Below are 19666 nucleotides of genomic sequence, written 5' to 3'. Positions count from 1 at the left end.
CAACAGGTCCTCCATCTTGAGTTTCCACAACTCAAAACTCTGACCATTAAATTTCTCGATCTCTATCTTTCCACTGCTTGCATCTTCTTTCACCACCAGAATCGATCTTGCAGATCTCCCACTGAACAGGGTCTACCACAGGCCTGAGCGAAACCCCTCAGCAACCAAGGCATCCCCTTGAAGGCAAATCTACTGTGATACCAAATGTAGGTTTTAACCCCATAGAGAAATTACCTGCATATGAATTCTAAAACATAGAAAATAAATAATTCGAGAGCAGAACACATAAAACACATATACACAAATATTTTCCCCTGGATCCCAAAACCGGGACTGCCAGCTTGATTTCTCATTATGTTCCTTTCAATGTTATAATACATATTTATACATGCCGAAGCATCCAATACCATGGACTGAAAACCATCACGTCCAATACCATGGACCGAAAACCATCGCGTCCAAAAAACATGTGCGAAAATCATGCACAAAACTATAGGTGGGTCCGCCCAACCTAACATAGGGTCCAAAACCAAAATTTTCTGAGGTGCTACCCCAGACCCCATAAAGTGGGGTTACGGGTGCCCCTCAAACCCCCTGTTAACTGTGTGGAAAGAATATAACACAACCCAACAGTCAAGTGGAAGTTCAAGTGTCAATAGTTGGATGTACTAGTCATAGAGTAGATGAAGAGCCATGAGGGTAGACACATTGTCACAAAGGGGGATGTCAACAGTCACCCCACCCTTTGCTATAAATAGAACCTCATAACTCATTGTAAAGGATTTTGGTCAGCCAAGCTTCTGATAAGACTATCTTGGAGAGAGCTTGGACAGTATTGTAACATGCCTTGGCTTCTCCACTACATGTAGCTAGTTCATCTCTTTAGAGGAGCAAGTCGATGTGGCTGTAATGTTCCACTATTGGGGCTAGCAGGTTTACATGGATGTATTGTATGACTGGAACTTACACTTTATATAATAAGAGCCATCACGTTTCATGCATATGTTGTATTGTATTCCAGCTATCTTGTTTAATCTAAATGGCATATGGATTTTCTTTCTTATGCATGCATGTATGGACTGTTCCATATGAGTATGTATGAATGTATCTGAAATGTGCTGATTGGTTTAACCATCACTTTGGATTTCCAATTGAATTGCTTTCCAGCTTGTGATGCATGTTCACTCGTGTGTTCCCTTCCCATCCGAGTATTGTTACAAGTTTCCAAGGGGTGCACTCATCTCAACCCAAATGTGTTAGAACCTCTCATGCACCTTCCTTGACTCATTGCAACGGTCACACCCTTGCTATCAACAGAGTTATCTTACATGTCTTTGTGAAAAATCACGATCAAGGAATTGCTATATGACCCACTGCTGGGACTGTTACACCAAACGGTCTGAGGTCTAATTGGGACTTCTTACTGGGGAGATCCCCTTACACGTTGACAAGTCCAACACCATCATCAGGTGTAAATCCACTTTATTGAAGAGAGATGAGGAGAGAGAAGAAAGGCTAAGTATCAAAATCCATTAATGCCAAGCTAGAATGTCATCATTTCACTTTTGGAATCACCTTATAAATCGATATGGTATTACATCGGTTGATCCTCTCAACTACAATACTTTTGTGGATAAAAAACGACAACAACTTACAGATCATAAACAAGATTAGGGGAATTTTGAGGTCTAAAATGGGCCTCCTAAGAAAATGTACAACCAAAATAAACTTTATAAGAACCAATAGGATTCAAGATGATGATATCAACCATGGGGGTTGATTCACCATTTATGGAGTAAAAAGGTAAAAAGTTTAAAAAGTAATAAAATAATAAAACTACTTTTTCAAATCGAATTTTCAACTTATCTCCCTAAAGTTTTACTCAAATTTTGAGTGGGAGTACTCGTTGGATGCAAAATTTGAATCCTCATCCAAGAAGTACCCATGTTGCATACTTTCAATGAATCTTTCTACACAAAAAATGAGAAATACATGAAAAAACATGATTGCAATCATGTTTTTCATGTATGTCTCATTTTTCATGTAGCAGGGTTCGTCAAAAGTATGCAACATGGGTAATCCTTGGATGAGAAATCAAATTTTGCATCCAAAAAGTGTTGCTACTCAAAATTTGATTAAATTGATAGGATGATAAGTTGAAAATACGAGTTGAAAAAATAGTGTTTTTTTTCCCCTCTAAAATTTGATGATGTAATCTAATCTTATTTTATTATTTCCACTATTATTTTATAATTTCCTTAGGAGGTCCATTTTAGACCTCAAAAATCCCCTAACGAATAGAACAACAAGCGTTTCTCTTGGAAGGTCCATGCTATCCTTTAGGAGTCAAAGGACATCAAGAGGGAGGATGTAAAAAGCAAGTGTCTCTTTCAAATTGGATTCGGATTTCAGTATATAGACTTCAAATATATACTCTTATGGATGGAAACATTAGATATAACATTGTCCCTAATAGAGAAATCAGATTGGAAAAGTTCAAGTTGGGCCTTGAAGACATCAATGGGTGCTTTGATACAACCAATGTTCTTGGAGCATTATTTTAAAATGGTTAGACCCACAACTTCATCTTGTCTCAACAAGATCATAGCTTTAACATTGCCACTGCCACCTTAAACAATGATATCATGAGGGAGATATTGCAACTCATAGTAGAAATCCTTCAAGGGTTGAACAACATCATTCCTCCTACCTTTCAAAAGCAACACAAAATTCTAGAACTAATGGGAGAGTTTAGCTTTGGCACATTCATGTTGATTTTGGAGTGTGACAAATTGATATTTCTGTTTCTCCAAAAATTTTACACCAATATTACATCAGCTCATTCAGACGATGTCAATACATGCGTGCAAAATATTAATTTGTTCCTATTCTTAAAAGGAGATACTAATGTATGCAAGATACTAAGATCCCAATTGTTGACCATTCGGAGGAAGTAACCAATGGTATCACCAGCTACCTAGGATTTAGTTGAGAATTTGATCAGGTAAAACATAAAATTTCTCAGAAGGGTACTGACTAGGAAGGAGTTGATAAGGATTGATGGAGAAAGCAAGAACAAAACCTGAAGCATGAATGAACTAAAGAGGAGAGGAGTGTGATTTATCTGCAAGGGACCTTGGGCCGTTAACTGTTCATGTCCAAGTGATAGGAAAGAGGAAACAAAGATAGAAAAAAAGGAGATTCCTTCAGATCATGGGGAGTCTTCTGTAGTTGGATCTATTGATCTTCAGGATGGTGAGTAAAAATGTGATATTATTCAAGGAGACTTGCAGGATGACAAGCAATTGGAAGTGCATGAGGAAATTATACCTAATGGTATTGTAGACGTAGATTCCTATAAAACTGAGTCCATAAGTCTCCATGGGGGTGTCCATAAAGAATATGAAAAATCAAGTATAGATAGCATTCCACAAGTGCATCTATGTTCGACAGCTAGAGAGGATGGACAACAAATTGTCTTCATGGATGGAGGAGGCCAAGGAAATGTGAGTGAGGAGCTAGCAATAGTGAACCTACATGATGACCATGATCATGAGGAGAAACATGATAAACATAATGTACAAAATGAATCATTCCTAGAGGGTCAGTCAAAGGTTCAAGTTCAAGCTATGATCATGGGGCATCCAATGAAGACAGATACAGAGACTGTTGGCATTACGACATGGCGCTATTGCCGGGGACCAAACCCGGGTCACCCGCGTGACAGATTTGGCGCTATGGCATAGGTGTTGTCCTTAATGGCAACTCACTCTGGTGAAAGATCTCGGTTCAGGCTCTCATAATGAAGGAAAAATATATATATGCAGATTCATCTTGACCAAGCCGCGTATACACGTGGGTTAGACATTCCAAAGACGTGTATGCGTATACACGCACTTTCATGCAAGGAAAAGCGTGTACATGTGGGAGAACTTATGTTTGGTCCGTGGTATTTAGTCATTGGTATTTGAACCTATGGTTTTAGACTATGGTATCTCATCCGAAGTGTTGATCCAAAGTATTGGGTCCATGGTATTGATTTGTTATGGTTTTGGACCATGGTATTCTGAAAGGCCTAAGACTATAAAAGAGGAGGGAGATCATTAGACAAGGTCAACATCTGAATTATTGAATATCTGATAAAGTGCTTGTTGGGCCTTAGTTTTGGTCTTATTTTTGCTCTAAGAAACTTACTAATCCATCTATTTCCCATCCATTTTCCATTCATTTATCCCATTTTGATGTATATTTGATATCCATTCAGGTATTTAATTTTAATTTCTCAATTTCTAAAGTTTTTATGAAAGTTTGGTTTGTAGTGCAAAATTGGCAGATTTAGAAATTCCCGTAATAGCTCTATGGTTGATATGGTTGCAGGACACTTGGGCACGAATTGAATGCATGGATGGATAGCTTGGGAACTAGGACTAAGCCAGCTATGCTTAGTTCGAACAGAACAAGCTTTATTGGGCCCATTTTGTGCTAGTCAATCATGACTAGTCATTCAGAAATCCCATAGAAATAGGGCAGTTTTGAGATTCTATAGGATTGGTCATCTTTCTTGGGATGGGAGTAATGAATTCAACTTAGATAGGTGGATGAGAGTAGATGGGTTTGTTTGAGTGAATATAGATCAATTTGTTTCATGAGACTTCTTATTTAAAGCCAAAACTTTGATGGCTTATGTATTGACTTATTATACTTTTATGCTGTAACACCTTTGGATTGACGAGTTAATTTGAAGACTTGTGTTATTATTATTTTGCTGTTCAATGCTATGGATGTGTGACTGAATTTAAGCTTCTGATATCACCTCTCAAGTGTGCAAGGCAAGGGTGGAGGGCCCCCATTCCAAGCTAAGTACACTTCCTTGTTAACTAGTTTTATTTCCTTGTAATATGGTTATTGTAGAACTGGTTTTTCAAAGCTTTATTTCAGATTGTTTTATGGTTCATGCATGGTGATTGATTTCATTAGTTCTTAGCTTATTCATCACTTTATCAAGTTGGAAAAACAAGTGTTCAAGTTGAGCATTCCTTCTACTAAAATGATGAATTAAAACTAGTTTCCTTTGTTTGCATTCAAGTAGTTTCTTATTGAGATTTTGATATTGAGATGAATGAATTATGATGGAATACCTTATGTGTCTCTTAAGTTAAGAGATTCTTTCATTAATAATTTATCCATCTTAAGTTCTTGGTTTTAATCTCTGATTCATTAAGTGGTAATTGAGGCGAAAGTGGACTTCTTGAGTCAAGAACCATTTCAATGTTTTTCCTCCTTTAAACTAATTGAATTAGAGTTATAGGATGTATCACTTTCAGCTTTTGAATAACTTATCTTTCAAGGTTTGATTACATCTGATCTTCACATATAGTGAACTTGCCTCAAAGCATAAACAACCCGGATTGATAAGAAATAATTGTGTTAATTTAGGTACACAAATTAGCTCAACATTTTGGCGCCGTTGCCGGGGAGGCAAATATCGGCATAGTCAATAGAAAGATAAATTTAGAAAAAACAAAAACATTAGTTACATCCCTTTTTAGTTATGTTTCTTTATGCCTAGATATAGAGATCCTCAAGGTAGATTTATTAAAAACCCCCCACAAATAGAGATAGGATCATCAAACACCCCAGTTACTGGTAATCCAATAATTGAGGAATTGGCAGAAAAACAAAGAACTAGACAAAGATTAACTTTGATTGAGAGGCAAATTTTTTTAGCTTGGGAAGCAAAGCAAAAACAATATTCAATTGCTGGAAAACAAAAAGAAATTATCAAAGGAAAACAACTTGTCTTTCCATCCATAAATCCTCCTATCTTCCAACAACCTGGAACTCCACTCAAAATTGAAACAAATCAACCAATGGCAGAAGAGGGACATGGATCTGTTATTTTCACTCCTGAACAACGAGCTGAATATGAAAGATAACAAAGAGAATGGAGAAGAAAGAGAGAGGAGGAGGCAAAACAAGAAAATGATAGAAAGATAGAAAACGATCGGAAAAGACAAGAAGATGGTAATGATCAAGAGACTACCTTTGGGTTTCCAATAGTAGACACAAGTGCAATATTAGGAGAAGAAGTGAAAATGAAAAATATTCCACCTTCTGTATTGCCAAATTTTTATGGAATGTCCACGGAAGATCCTGATGCATTTATTTTTGAATTTGATATTCTATGTAGAACATATGGATACACTGATGACATTCATAAACTTCGTCTTTTCCCTGCAACATTAAAAGCAACAGCTTTGAAATGGTTTATGGGTTTAGGAGAACAAACAATAGCTTCTTGGGATGATATGAGATCAGTATTCCTTAAAAAATATCAAGCTTATTGTAGATCTAGAGATTCAAAGGAAGATGTTTTCAGAATGACACAACAAAAAGATGAAAGTTTAGAAGAATATTTGGAAAGATTTGCATATAATCTACAGAAATCTAAACAACACTCTCTAAATCAAGAAACCATTCGAACAATATTTCTCAAGGGTGTAAGGGATGAATACCTTGACATTTTGAATGTGATTGGTAAAGGAGACATTTCAAACCTACCATTCGAAGAAATTGTTGAGTTATGTCAAAAATATTCTAGAGGAAGATCAAAAACAGGAAGAAGAGAAGCAAGTTCAAAAGCAACAAAGTCAGCTGCGGGAGGGATAACAAGAGCTGAAATAGGAATCTTATTGGAAAACTTCAAAACAGATCTCTTGAGTACATTAGGGACACAAGTAGATGTGCTAAAGACAAACAAGAAGAAAGAAGAACAAGAACAAGCTCTAGCAATCTTTTGTTCCAAATGTAGAAAGAAACATCCATTGAGAGAATGTCCTTTGGATAGTGTTCAGGTTTGTGGTCTTTGTACAGAAAATCATTCCACAGAAAATTGTCTAAGATTGAAAGAATTACAAATGAACTCAATGGAAGAAGTGTCAAGAATAGAAGGTTTCTATTATGTAGCACCACGAAGACCATGGCAACATAGGATGCCTCAACAAAATCAACAACAATTCCCTCAACAGAGCTACCTCTATCCACCACAGAATCCTTGGACCTCTCCAATGCCATGGCAAGCTTGGCCTCCACAACAATATTCACAACAACCTGCACAAGGTTGGAGAGGATATGGTTATGGAAACCAACCACCTCAACAGTATCAACAACAATACCAGCAACAATACCAACAGCCATTTGCATATCCACAATATTCACAATCCATACCATTTCAACAACAACATTCTGCATATCCACAATCCATCCCATTTCCACCGCAGAATCCACCACCGTTGTTGACCCAACCACAACAGTTACAGCTACCCACAAATCAACCCAGACCAACTCAATTACCAGCCCAACCAATGGCAAATCCGAATAATAAGGTGGAAAAATCTACATACATTGTAGAGGAAGCAACATGTTTTCCCACATATTCAATTCTTCCTCTTAATGATGTCCATCTAAGGTCTGGAAAAGTGCTTAAAAAGGATTCTCCTCCAATCATAGAAGAACCAACTGAACAAGGAGAATCACCTGAAACATCACAAACTGAGATACAAATTCAGAAAGGAACAAACATTACAACACAAATACCACCTTATCCTGAAAGGTTAGTGGAACAACAAAACGAAATAACCCTTCTTGAGTTTGATATCTTAGATGAGTTAAAAAATGCTTATGTAAAAATTCCTTTGTTGAAGGCAATTAAAGAAATACCAATATATGCTAAAACAATAAAGGAATTGTGCATTAAGAAATCAGGAAAAAAAAAGAAGGATCCTGCTACAATCCAAGTCATTGGTAAACTAGCAAGCCTCATGTCTACACAAAGTATAGTAGAGAAATATATTGATCTTGGTATCCCTATGGTTACTATATCAATAAATAATTTCTCAGTACCAAACACATTAATAGACTTGGGAGCAGCTATAAATGTAATGACAATGGAGACAATGAAAACTTTGCATTTAAACAACATTAGATCAACCTCTACAATCTTAGAACTAGCAGACAGATCTAAAGTTGTTCCTGAAGGAATATTAGAAGATATCATAGTCTCTTTGGATTCATGGGAGTATCCCGTTGACTTAATTATCTTGCAACCAAAAACAAATTTGGGAGGACATCCTCTAATCTTAGGCAAACCATGGTTAGCTACCGTTGATGCCTTCATAGGATGCAGATCAGGAAGCATGATTATTTCACATGGAGATGAAAGGAAACACATTGCTCTTTATTCACCTGCACAATCAACTTCTTTAGAATCAGTGCTTGAAACTCAAGAAAAGCAGCAAACTAAATCAGTTTTAAGTATAAATCAATTCTTTGATTTTAGAGAAGAAGAAGAGAATGAAGACTTAATGGATCTTTTCATTTCAGAACCAAGTATTTCAGAGCAGCTTAGAGAAGTCCAATATGAAGCTGCAAGTAACCTTTTGAATCAATGTTTTCAGGAAACTTGTACTGTTCAAACTTTGCGGAAATCTTTTATAGACATCTTTCCTGTAAACACAATCTCCAATCCAACAATAAAAACAATTGAGGTATATCCTAGAAAACATTTAAACATTGGAAACGAGTTGCAATTAGCATAAGAGCGAGAGGTAATTGCATTATTACAGAAATATTCAAAAGCTTTTGCCTGAGATTATACTGACATGCAAGGAATCCATCCTAGCACATGTATCCAGCACATCTATATAGATGATCAACTCAAACCTGTAAGACAACCTCAAAGACGAATGAATCCCATGATGAAAGAAATAGTAAAAGAGGAACTGCAAAAATTGTTAAATGTTGGATTCATCTATCCTATTTCAAATAGTCAATGGGTTTCTCCACTGGTTATTGTACCAAAGAAAAATGGAAAGTGGAGGGTATGTGTGGACTATCGGGAACTAAACAAAGCTACACTAAAAGATCATTTTCCTCTACCATTCATTGATCAAGTGTTAGACTCATTAGCTGGAAAGAAATTTTTCTCCTTCTTGGATGGGTTTAGCGGATACAACCAGATAAGAATAGCAACAGAAGACCAAGACAAGACAACATTCACTTGCCCATGGGGAACTTATGCATATAATGTTTTTCCATTTGGTTTATGCAATGAACCTGCAACTTTTCAACGAGCAGTGCTTGCAATATTTGCTGATCTAATTCATGAATGTGTAGAGGTTTATATGGATGACTTCACAGTTTATGGAAACACATATAATGATTGCCTAAATAACCTTGAGAAAGTTCTGAAACGATGCATTGAAACAAATTTTTCATTAAGCAATGAGAAATGCTATATGATGTTGACAGAAGGAATAGTTCTGGGACACCATATTTCTGCTTCAGGAATTAAGGTGGATCCAACAAAAATCCAAGTCCTAGTTAACTTAATGCCTCCTACAACACAGAAAGAGGTAAGAAGTTTCTTAGGCTATGCAGGCTATTATAGACGATTCATTGAAAACTTTAGTAAAATAGCCCAACCTCTGTTCAAACTATTAGAAAAATATATTGAATTTCACTGGACAAATGACTATCAAAATGCATTTCAAATTCTGAAAGAGAAATTATCAGTGGCACCCATTCTCCATGGGCCAAACTGGTCTTTGCCATTTCATATAACAACTGATACATCTGATACCGCGATAGGTGCCTCTCTTGGGCAGAAAGAAAACTTGTTCAATTATGCAATATACTTTATAAGCAAGAATCTAACACCTGCAGAATTGAACTACACAGTCACAGAGAAAGAAATGTTAGCCGTTATACATGCAGTAAACAAATTCAGACACTATATAACAGGATATCAAGTTTTCATTCATATTGATCATTCAGCAATCAAATACTTGATGAATAAACCCATCACCAATGGAAGAATAACAAGATGGTTACTATTATTGCAAGAATTTAATATCACAATACAAGACCGGCCAGGCAAGGAAAATCAACTGGCTGACTTTCTGTCCCGCATACATTCACCCAACGATCCAAATCCGGTTGTAGATAACTTTCCAGATGAACACCTGTTTGCCATAACAATAAAAACACCATGGTTTGCATACATTGCAAACTATTTATCTTCTGGAAAGTTTCCAACTCAATTCTCTAAAAAGCAAAAACGAAAAATTGTTAGAGAAAGCTCTAGGTATAGTTGGGTAAATGGTGATTTATTTTATACTGGTTCAGATCTGATAATTAGAAAATGTGTGCGAGAAGAAGAAATATTAGAAATTCTAAGAGCATGTCACGATGAACCATGTGGTGGCCATTTTGCAGACAAACGAACAACATATAAGGTGCTGCAACTGGGCTATTACTGGCCATCCATCTTCAGAGACTCTAAGGCATATGTCAAGCAATGTGACAGTTGCCAAAGAATAGGGAGACCAATCACAACAGATGAGATGCCGCTGAAGCCACAGGTCCTCATAGAACCATTTGAGCAATGGGAACTTGACTTTGTTGGACCTATAAATCCACCATCAAATGGAAAGAGGTACATCTTAGTATGTACATATTATGTAACCAAATGGGGAGAGGCTAAAGCAGTGAACAGAGCAACAGAAGATACAGTGGTCACCTTTCTTTTTGAAGAAATCTTTTTCAGATATGGAGTACCTAGACAAATTGTAACAGATCAAGGAATACAGTTTACATCAAAGCTGGTACGAGATATAACAGAGAAATACAAGATCAAACACAAGAAATCTACACCATATCATCCTCAATCAAATGGGCAGGTTGAATCAACAAATAAAGACCTAGAAAATATCATGACAAAAACAGTACAGCTGAATAGAAAAGATTGGTCTAAAAAATTAAAAGATGCACTATGGGTCTACAGAATCACATGGAAGAATACAACTGGTTTTAGTCCATACCAGTTAGTATATGGAAAAGAGGCCTTATTACCAATAGAGTTTCAGATACAAAAATAAAGACTAGCAGCTGAACTAGGACTAGACTTGATAGAAGCACAACAACAGTGGATCATGGAACTGAATCAATTGGATGAGCATCGTCAGCAAGCCATAGAACATACTACATTGGTGCAACAACAAAGAATGAAGTGGCACGACAGATATATCAAAACAAATACATTTCACAAGGGAGACTGGGCATTACTTTTTGACTCCAAATTCAAAGACTTCAAAGCAAAGTTCACAACACACTGGCTAGGCCCATATGAAATTGACGAAATCTTTGACAATGGAGCAGTTAAGATCAGGACAATCGACCAGGACTCCACCTCATTTATAGTGAATGGGCATAGGCTCAAAGTTTATAATAGGCCTATCAGTAAAGAAGCATTTATGAAACAACTGATAGAAGATACAGAACTGGAAGTCATGCCACACCAGGCTCAGCCATATTCCAGTCTTGTAGTTGAATATATATATATATATATATATATATATATATATATAAACATATATAAAAAAAAAAAAAAAAACAAATAATTTGTTTGCTAGTGAAAACCAGGAAACTGTCACTTAGCAAACACGAATTCATAGGGGAAAACCAGGGCAACTTGTCTATGAATTCCTTATTCTTGTTCTAGTGTTCTCACATAATTTCAATGCAGGCACTCTCCACCAACAACTGACTTGAGGACAAGTCACATCTTAAACAAGGGGGAGACTTGCATCAGATCTTTAGCTGGAAAGCTGAAGTATAGAAGGAACTTGTATTGTCAACAGAGGGACCTGAAATAAGAAATCATTGCCGAGGGACCTGAAAGACCTGCCAATGTCATAACAACATGTACATATTCTGTAAGCAGTGCAGAGGGACCTGAAACAAAGAATCATTACAGAGGGACCTGACCAACAATTCAAGAACCAGAGCATGAAGAACAAGGAGCAGCAATAAAGTTTACTTTTTGATCCATCTACAACATCTGATCAATTGATTTCATCCCACTTGTACAGACATCATCCAGGGGAGTATATGTATAGTCATTTTGTGCTTGAAAATTCAAATTTTTCTTAGAAATTTTTAGTTTTTGTTAAGTTGAAATTAGTACCTGAGGATATTCATTATCATTTCATATCCTATATTCCCTATACATACCCTATAACCCTTATACATCATATTCCATTTCATTTCCATACATATTCCCTATTTATTTCATGATCATTAACCCCATTAACCCCTAAGTATTTTTCTTTAAGAGCTTAAAAAGACCAAACTGGGACAACTTTTCAACCTGCACATACAACTCAAGCATTAGTGATGGTGATAATTTTAAATATGACCCAAGATGGTCATTTTAAAATTATAAAGATGTGCTATATAATCAAAACAAACAAAACTCATGCGCTATATGGAAATCAAAGCAAATATATACCATATCAAACTATATGCCATAGTTCAATTGGTATGCATGTGCTATAGTCATATATATATCATAACCTAAAGCGCATATGATATAAAGTTAAAGGATATAGTATATGATATAAAGCATATGGTATATGACATAAGTTAAGGCATATGGTATAAACTTAGGAAGGGCGCATATGATATAAGGAATGGTGGACGGCCGCGCGCAAACCATATGGCACGACTGTGCATATAAGTATTGCGGCGGGGTATTGTCAAATGATAATTGCATACACACTCATTGCAATACAAACGATGCCTGAATATCATTGCACGCATGAGGAGCACACGACGGTGGCAATAATGTTAAACACAGCCAAAGGTTAAGCAATGAATAAAAGAATATAACCAAAACGACAAACGGCCAGCACACAGGTACGGGGTCAACACCATGGCATGGCAACTGGTTGTCATTGGGCAGTGCACTGTACAAGGGTTATGCGCATGCCATTCAAAATAAAACGATGATTCGGCCATCCTCATGACACAGTCGGGCGACTGGTCAAACAGGACGGCCATACCAACCACGCACTGTAACACCAATGAACGAGAGGCGCATAGTACACCCATGAAACGGTCATGAACCAACCGAGTTCTTGCACTGTTTAAACCTCATTCCTCATTGCCAAATAGCTCAGAAAGATGGTGTTTGAAGTTGCAAACTAGTGAAAATAAGGGAGAAGCGAGTTTGGGTGGATTTAAGAAGGAAAATCATCCCAGTTCTAACGACAAGTGATCACCGATTTTCGGGATTCAATCAGGTAATGGGATAATTGTTTAAGCTCGGCAAACAGTGGAGTATACGTTGTGAACTATCTGTTATTAATGGTTATGTTACTCTGCCCTTGCCACCAGTCAATTGAACGGTTGAACAGGGATTTGGAGCGCCGGATATTCCTCAGCGCTCGTTGACAACAGGTAACGCCGAAACCACAACAATAAATCAGTTGATTCACTGCGTAAATCATGGCATAAACTACTAGTGAATCGCGCAGCATTTAAATGTGAACTCATTGCATGGATAACACGTTAGGGTATGGCATTATATGTGGAGTTTTAACGGCGTGCCGTGTTCACAACGAAGTCTATGAACAGAGGAGGCACCGAAATATGATTGTTATGGCGTGTTTGTGTTGCATGGCAGTATTTGTTGATTGAATTGTGCGCGCTATTGGTTGAAATGCGCACTGCGCCTTGTTTTGATTATACACTTTGTTTTATTGCGCGCTGTTCCATTAACACTTCAACAACAGTCAATCCCTAACATATCATATGCATGAAAACACCATATGTCTCTGTTATGAACCCTTGCTGCCTGCGCGTTTTTGTTTTTGTTTTAACCGAAACAGGGGATTGAAGTTTCTAAGGGCCGAACGAGCCATGTCATGTGCGATTTTTGGTTGCCAAAGGGAGTTCATTTGCCGAGCCATTTAAAACTCAATTTAAATGCGCTGTGTTTTTTTATCATTTTTGTTTTGAGGCCGAGAGCATGTTTACAATCTTCAAACTTTCATGATGAGGCCGAGAGCATGTTTGCAATCTCCAAAACTTTTATGATGAGGCCGAGAGCATTTTTGCAAATTTTTTATGATACAGCCGAGAGCATTTTTGAAATTTTTTATGATGAGGCCGAGAGCATTTTGGAAATTTAAAAAACTTTTATGATGAGGCCGAGAGCCATATGCATGCGCTGTAGTCAAAACATTCCTTATTTTTCTTGATTGTACATACACAGTGAAACTATGGTTTGATTTTGGCAACAGTATAAGGCGATGAGCATACATGGAACATTGTTTGCATATGTATTTTGTTTTCAAGAACAGAGATTAGCATATTGACAGGGGTATACAGGTGTTTGCTTGCTTGAACAGGGAACTAAAACAGTGCTGCTGCAGAGAAAAGAGTAAACAGAGGTTAAGGAAATCAGAGTTAAATTGTTGAGAGGAGGAAGAAACAATGTCAGTCAGAGTAGAGCCAAAATTTCAGATAGAGAGCTGGGGGAAGGAAACTATAGAAAAACTTTACCAAGCAGGGATGATAAGATTTTTACAAAAATTTGATGGCCACTCTGAACAAATAACCAGGGACTTTATAAATAACTTCAGTCAGGACTAGACACGGGTAGGAGATGTCATTATTCCTGTAACCCAGGAATATCTTTCCCAAGCTTTAGATCTACCCATGATAGGTGAGAAGTATTACAAAGGCCTGCACTTCAAGGAGAAAGCTTGGACTTTCTTTCTTGAGAAGAACCGGAAAGGGACTTTTGATAGAACAAAAGGGATACCCAGGGAATGGTTCAATGAACCATGGGGTGAGTTGGTTTTGTTCATCGAGAAGTTTTTGACTTGTGATAGAGGATATAGCGTTGCCCACTTGTATCATGTCAGGCTTCTACAACATATTAAGGGAGAGGATAGGATTAACTTGCCTTATTTCCTATATAGGAGCCTCTTGAGAATGATTGAAACAGTAAAACATGAACACAGGCCTAAAGCAGGACAGATTTACCACCAAGGATTGATCAAAATCCTAGTTGAGTATCAGGTGAGGTCACAGGGCATAGTATGGAGAGAGTTCATGTCTAAAAATCAGTTCATTGAACAGATTAATGAAGTACAGGACAAAACAGAGCAGGAAAACAGAGGATTGATGAATTCACCCTTGTATCCCAGAACAAGAGCTAAACAGCAGAATAACATGGCCATGTAGGAAAATGAAAAATCTGTTATGTCTATTCCTAGAAGATTTAGGAATAAAAGTCCCATTGACTTTTTTTTTTCTTTCTAGGTTAAGACTAAACTAAGTACCCACAGGGAATTGAACCAGTGACCTATCGCAAGGAGTGCCTTAACAGCGCACCCATTCACCGTCAATCCAAAACCTCGTGGGTAAAAGTCCCATTGACTTAGACAAATAAGTAGAAACATATTCCCCAAGACAAGAAGAAGAAAATGACATTGCACAAGAAGTATTTGAGAGGGATTCTTCATATGATGATGCAGCAGTAGCATCACTAATGAAAACAACACAATATTTTGAAAAAGAAATCAATTTGGGAAGAATCAGGGACTTAACTGACCAATTGGAAATTAGCAAAATCTTGGAGAAACAATTAAAAGAGGAAAACAAGTCAAATAAGAACGATAATGCTAAATTGGTTAAGGAAAATGAAAAGTTAAATGAAGAATTGGGGAGGCTGAAACGGAAAAATGATCTACTTTCTAAGCAAGCATTTAAATGGCTAAAGGAAAAGAATATGTGGCAGGCAAAGTATGAAAAACAGAAGGTCAAAGTAGCTTTGTTCAGGGAAAGACATGAGATAGGTTTGGATTGTTTGGTTAGGGCAGCACAACAAGAAGCATCTACAGGTACAACATCTACTACAGAGAGAAGAAGGTCAAAGAGGAGTAAGCAAGCATGGGGACATGTTTGATGATAAGCAAGGGAGAGATGTTGGGCCTTAGTTTTGGTCTTATTTTTGCTCTAAGAAACTTACTAATCCATCTATTTCCCATCCATTTTCCCTTCATTTATCCCATTTTGATGTATATTTGATATCCATTCAGGTATTTAATTTTAATTTCTCAATTTCTAAAGTTTTTATGAAAGTTTGGTTTTTAGTGCATAATTGGCAGATTCAGAAATTCCCGTAATAGCTCTATGGTTGATATGGTTGCAGGACACTTGGGCACGAATTGAATGCATGGAAGGATAGATTAGGAACTAGGACTAAGCCAGCTATGCTTAGTTTGAACAGAAGAAGCTTTATTAGGCCCATTTGGTGCTAGTCAATCATGACTAGTCATTCAGAAATCCCATAGAAATAGGGCAGTTTTGAGATTCTATAGGATTTGTCATCTTTCTTGGGATGGGAGTAATGAATTCAACTTAGATAGGTGGATGAGAGTAGATGGGTTTGTTTTAATGAATATAGATCAGTTTGTTTCATGAGACTTCTTATTTAAAGCCAAAACTTTGATGGCTTATGTATTGACTTATTATACTTTTATGTTGTGACACCTTTGAATTGAGGAGTTAATTTGAAGACTTGTGTTATTATTATTTTGCTATTCAATGCTATGGATGTGTGACTGAATTTAAGCTTCTGATATCACCTCTCAAGTGTGCAAGTCAAGGGTGGAGGGCCCCCATTCCAAGCTAAGTACACTTCCTTGTTAACTAGTTTTATTTCCTTGTAATCTGGTTATTGTAGAACTGGTTTTTCAAAGCTTTATTTCAGATTGCTTTATGGTTCATGCATAGTGATTGATTTCATTAGTTCTTAGCTTATTCATCACTTTATCAAGTTGGAAAAACAAGTGTTCAAGTTGAGCATTCCTTCTACTAAAATGATGAATTAAAACTAGTTTCCTTTGTTTGCATGCAAGTAGTTTCTTATTGAGATTTTGATATTGAGATGAATGAATTATGATGGAATACCTTATGTGTCTCTTAAGTTAAGAGCTTCTTTCATTAATAATTTATCCATCTTAAGTTCTTGGTTTTAATCTCTGATTCATTAAGTGGTAATTGAGGCGAAAGTGGACTTCTTGAGTCAAGAACGATTTCAATGTTTTTCCTCTTTTTAAACTAATTGAATTAGAGTTATAGGATGTATCACTTTTGGCTTTTGAATAACTTATCTTTCAAGGTTTGATTACATATGATCTTCACATATAGTGAACTTGCCTCAAAAAATAAACAACCCGGATTGATAAGAAATAATTGTGTTAATTTAGGTACACAAATTAGCTCAACAGTGCTAGATCTAGAATACTAGTGATTAGGGTTATGGTGTAGAGCTGGATCTGAATGAAGGAGGAACCTAAGCGCAAAGAAAAGGATAAGTTTTATTGATGGGTCAAAATCTTAAGGCTTGAGTAATAGGATCTTTGTAGGATTTTGATCTGTTATATGTGGCGCACGCTTGATCTATAAATTTGATAATCTGGGTTAACTAATGTCTGAATATTTGAAGGAGTTAATTATCTTTATAGATCTGTACGCAGTTTTAGTGAAGCAATGGCGCATATACACGTTGTTTCTGTAAGTCAAAAGTGCATATACGCAGGTTGGTCTTAACATAGAAGCATATGCACGTAGGTTTCTGAATATTGAAGTAGTGTACATCTCTTAAATTATGTTCTAGCTGCTTCTGTTGATTACTGCAGTGATCTGGGTTCAGAATTGGTGTATGGTTATTGTTACTGTGTTCTGGGTGCAGCTATCAGAGAAGTGTCTATTTGATTCAGTTTTAATTGGTGAAAAGGAGATTGTTTGATGCAGAAATTCTTGATGTTTGATTGATGTTATTCATGGATCCAGTATGAAAATTTATGAAACGAGGTCCCTGGAAGAAAGAGAAGGTTGTAGCCTTCTGTAGGTTAGCACCTACGTACTAGCACCTGAACTAGTACAAGAGCTAAGGGGGTTGTAGCTCCCTTCCAGGAGAAGCTGCAAAACGAGAGAAGGTTGTAGCCTTCTGCAAGTAGAAGCCTGTGTACTGGCATAAGTTTGCACCAGTACAGAAACATTGTAAAAGAAGTTTCTAATTAAAAGAAGATAGAGACGAATTGCAACAGGTGGTTTTCACCCACATTAGGTTTCCACCTTATATCTTGTGTTCTTGTGTGTGATTGTCTTCTGCTCTATTTTATTGTTCTTGGTTACTGTTTATATGACTCTGATACACAGATTAATGATCAACATCTATAGAATAAATTAAATTATAAGTCTGCATGGTATATGCTGGTTTCCTTATCTGTAGTTGCGTATATACGCGGTTTTTCCTAACTGAAGTAGCGTATATGATTTGGGTGTGAAAAAGAAAATAATTGACTAGATAATACTGATTCACCCCCCCACCTCTCAGTATTATTTCCAACAGAGACATTTAGTAGGGCACGAGAATTGCTAGTAGAGGAATTTCGGGAAAGGATCATGCATTTCAAGACAGATCTTATGATTTTTAAGAAGAGAGTTTGGAAAGACTAAGACAAATGTCTTACAGGAGAATAGAAAAATTGAAGAGCTCATAGGGGTATGTGTCGAATCAATGACCCAATTGTCTAGTGTTGAGGAATGACTCATGTACCTCACAAGGTGGTAGGAAGAGTACAGTCGGGAGTTCCAGAGCAGCCCTCTTCAAGAGTACATAGATAAGGCTTGCAACACTACCAAACCCCCCTTATACATTGGGAAGAGTAGGGAAGAGTTCTCCAAAAGCATCATGTTGGGTGACTGAGTGGAGCAGCATGAGTTGAGCGTTGAACAACATCAACATAGTATATTTGCAGGTATTTAACCTTCCGAAGGGATGGATTGATGAGAAATTATGAGTTATTACTCTATTAAGGGTTGATTCCTAGGAGGACACTCATAGCCAAGGGAATATTGTAGCTTGGGTCCTTTGGCATGGGAAATGATGCAGGGCTAAGATGGTACCATAACCCAGACGTCCCAGGACTTAGGTGGGATTGGGATCCAAGAGAATCCATTGGGGCCAGGATTAGCCGAAGGATTATTTTGGATCTATATGAATCAATTGAGGGAAGGATTCATTGAAGGATCAATCTGCATCTAGGTATCAAAGGATCCATTCAGGATCATGTAGCATGGAGGTATGGAATAACACACTATGTTGTATGGGATCATGGTGTCAATGCTTCTATTGTCGATAACAGTGAATTGCTTGAGGGCAAACAATATTTCGGCAAGAGGATTTGTAATATTCCCTTTATCTATCTGGTCAAAATGGACGGAATATATCCATGGTATTTATTGTGGTATTTTCCCATGGTATTAGCCCATGGTCTTTGCCTTTGGTTTTCAAGGGAAAAATAATAAAATAGGGTCTTTAGAGAGTCCATCAAGCCTCTAAAATGGGATAGAAGCTAAGAATTTGGATCATTCATATTTATTTATCTTGTTGTGCTTTACTTGAGAACTTGGCATGTCCAGTTCCAGTTTGATCCCAGGGACGAAAACCCCGTGGGTGTTATTTTTTCTAGTGGATCCATCAAGGGTCCACGATTATGTTTCAATGCAATTATATTCTCATTTGCTAAGAAACCGTGCATATCATTGCAGGGCTTGAAATTTATTGTATGTCCATGTAACATTTTCTTCAGTTATCTAATATAAATAAAGGTTGCATTTCCAGATCTTGTTGTGTTCATTGTTTTTATTGCAATTATTTTTAACTAGAACACCTAGATTTTCCAAATTAGTTGATTATTTCGATGTTGAGGATTTTAGACATCCCTACAGTACATCCATCAAT

The sequence above is a fragment of the Pinus tabuliformis genome, chromosome 8, assembly GCF_031772625.1.
Source record: "Pinus tabuliformis cultivar Carrire ecotype Pingquan chromosome 8, CPIR1, whole genome shotgun sequence".
Classification (NCBI taxonomy): Eukaryota; Viridiplantae; Streptophyta; class Pinopsida; order Pinales; family Pinaceae; genus Pinus; species Pinus tabuliformis.
The sequence above is the reverse complement of the archived record's forward strand: the minus strand, read 5'-3'. Positions refer to the sequence as shown.